Below are 3376 nucleotides of genomic sequence, written 5' to 3'. Positions count from 1 at the left end.
GTCAGAGTCCGAAACCATAGAACCTGGAGTTCTGATGTCCAAGAGCAGGAGAAGAAGGGTGTCCCAGCTCCAGAGTGAGTCAATGAGACTTACCTCTGCTTTTTTGTTCTATTTGCAACCCCAGGTGATTGGATGATGCCTTCCTACATTGAGAGAGGATCTTCCCCACTCAGTCCACCAACTCACACATCAATCTCCTCCAGAAGCACCCTCACAGATGCACCAATCAATAATGTTTTGCCAGCTGTCTACATATCCCTTAACACAGTCAAGTTGACACCAAAAATTAACCATCACAGTTAGTATTATATATGTTCTTTGAACAAGGACTCTTGTCCCTATATCCCCAATGTCATCATTTGTAAAGAATTAGGGTTCAATAGTACTTATCTATTAAATGCATGAACAGGTCGGCACAACAATTTAGAGACGAGTTTGGCAATGTGTATGAAAAGGCTTTAACATGTTCAGTCTTTGGCCTAATATTTATCATTTGAGCAATCTACGAATATTTTCAAATCCCAAACATAGAAGAACCTTTATGTACAAATATGCTCTCAAAACATTGTTTACAAGAAGACACGATGAAAGCAAATGGATCCAACAGAAGTTAAGTTATGTCTCCTTGTTTGAAGTGAGATATAGTTTATGCAGACTTTGTAACATGAAAACTACTTGTGTAATAATATACTCAACAAGAATCATTCAAGACAACCATAACACATGAATGCAACTTTGTCAATTGAAAGCATATATAAAAATATGAGGACAGGCCGGGCGCGGTGGTTCAAGCCTGTAATCCCAGCACTTTGGGAGGCCGAGGCGGGTGGATCATGAGGTCAAGAGATCGAGACCATCCTGGTCAACATGGTGAAACCCGTCTCTACTAAAAATACAAAACATTAGCTGGGCATGGTGGCGCGTGCCTGTAATCCCAGCTACTCAGGAAGCTGAGGCAGGAGAATTGCTTGAACCCAGGAGGCGGAGGTTGCGGTGGACCGAGATCGCGCCATTGCACTCCAGCCTGGGTAACGAGAGCGAAACTCCGTCCCCCCCCAAAAAAAAATATGAGGACGAAACTCTGATTTTTTAATCTTGCCCAAATTCCTATCTAAGGGGTCTGGGGAGTCAGGGCCTACAAACCATACAGCCTCATCAGATGGGTTTTATTTAACCCTATATATTGTGACTTAGTTTCTAAACTGCCCCTGGCATAACATTGTGAGACAAGGAAGAAAATAAAAATTTTTTACCCTCAAAACATGTTCCTTTGTCACATTTTGAAATGGCCCTGCAAGCTGTCCTTTGTGGGAGAAAATTCACATCTGCAAAGAATCCCTATTAGCATAGCTAGACCGGCTGGGCATGGTGACTCACGACTGTAATCCCAGTACTTTGGGAGGCAGAGGCAGGTGGATCACCTGAGGTCAGGAGTTCAAGACCAGCCTGAGCAACATGGTGAAACCCCATCTCTGCAAAAATACAAAAATTAGCTGGGCATGATTGCAGGTGTCTGTAATCCCAGCTACTTGGGAGGCTGAGGCAGGAGAGTTACTTGAACCCTTGAGGCAGAGGTTGCAGTGAGCCGATATCGTGCCATTGTACTCCAGCCTGGGTGAGACTCCATCTCAAAAAAACAAAAAGCAACAAACAAACAAACAAAACATAGTTAGATTATTTCCTTCCAGGCCCCTCCAATTCTGAATAGATTAACTGAGTGTCTAGCACCTTTTAAAATGTCTGAATTGGAAACATTTGTCATTCATTGTCTCTAAGAGCAGCAGCTGTGAGACTTCAAAAGAACCTTGGTCTCTACAATCTTTTATATAACTTGAACATTTCCTTTCTTTTTTTTTTCTTAAATTTGAGATGGAGTCTTGCTCTGCCACCCAGGCTGGAGTGCAGTGGTGCCATCTTGGATCACTGCAACCTCTACCTCCAGGGTTCAAGCGATTCTCCTGCCTCAGCCTTCCTGGGATTACAGGGATGCACCACCATGCCCAGCTAATTTTTGTATGTTTGTAGAGATGCAGTTTCACCATGTTGGCCAGGCTGTTTTCAAACTCCCGACCTCAAGTAATCCTCCCACCTCAGCCTCCCAAAGTGCTGGGATTACAGACATGAGCCACCACATCCAGCTGAACATTTTCTTTCTATTGATCCAAGGTCCTTAGCAAAAACTCGATTGTCTACCACAAAGTGTTCAAATTTACCTATAATCTGGAAGCCCACTCCCCACCTGCTTTAAGTGGTCTCATCTTTCTGGAACAAACCAGTGTATCCCTTAAATGTATTTGAGTGATGTCTCATGCCTCCCTAAAATGTATGAAACCAAACTGCACAGCAACCACCTTGGGCACATGTTCTCAGGACCTCCTGAGGGCTGTGTCATGGGCCATGGTCACTCATATTTGGCTCAGAATAAATATCTATAAATATCTTCCAGAGTTTGACTCTTTTTTGTCAACATGTATATGTACATAGAAAACAACAGAATGAAAATCAGCACCGTTGTATAGGACAGCTCCAGGGACCACCACTCACACTGCAGTCTAAGAAAGTTCAGTAACATGGTTGTTGGGATTTTCTAAGTGGAGATTTAAGTGGTATTTGTATCTTTCTTCTGAACATTTTCAGGTCTTCTGTGACCAAATAGATTCTGAGTCTTATACTCTAAAAATCATATATTTTAAACTTTCAAAATAAAATACTTGAAGCAAAATAACAATAAGTGGCCAGGGGCAGTGGTGCATGGCTGTAGTCCCAGCTATTTGGGAGGCTGAGGCGGGAAGATGGTTTCCGCCAGGAGGTTGAAGCTGCAGTATGTTATGATCGTGGTTGTGAATAGCGACTGCTCTCCAGCCTGGACAATATAGCAAGGCCCATCTGTAAAGTAATAATCACAATAAAAGCAAGTCCAGATCTCCTTCCTACACCTTCCTAAAGCAAATTTCTCATTTGCATTACACAGGGCAGAAATGCCTATTGATGAGTCCTTCAGAGAGAAAAAATGAATTATTCCTCCACACTCCATGATCCACCCTTTCGTTATGGAGTTCAGCTGGGCAATCAATGCAACACTAAGAACGCCATCAACTTATAGATTACTATTTAAATATATATAATTCCCACCATACCTGAGAGAGGGAGATGGATTCTTCCCTCCTGCAGATGAAAAGCTGAGTCACTGAGAGCCTGAAGAGTTGGTCTGGGATTGCTGAAAATGTTGGCCTTGAGACTGAGGGGACACTCATCCTCCTGCAGGTCCACCTGGGCATAAACCACATCAATGGAGACTCCACAACAGCAGAAGGAGCAACTGAGACCCAGGAACGTTCCCACCTGTAGAGAGTCCACACCCAGTGGAATGCAGCTG

The sequence above is a fragment of the Sapajus apella genome, unplaced genomic scaffold (genome assembly GCF_009761245.1).
Source record: "Sapajus apella isolate SASKATOON/1434 unplaced genomic scaffold, GSC_monkey_1.0 scaffold188, whole genome shotgun sequence".
NCBI lineage: Eukaryota > Metazoa > Chordata > Mammalia > Primates > Cebidae > Sapajus > Sapajus apella.
Note: the sequence above shows the minus strand (reverse complement) of the source record.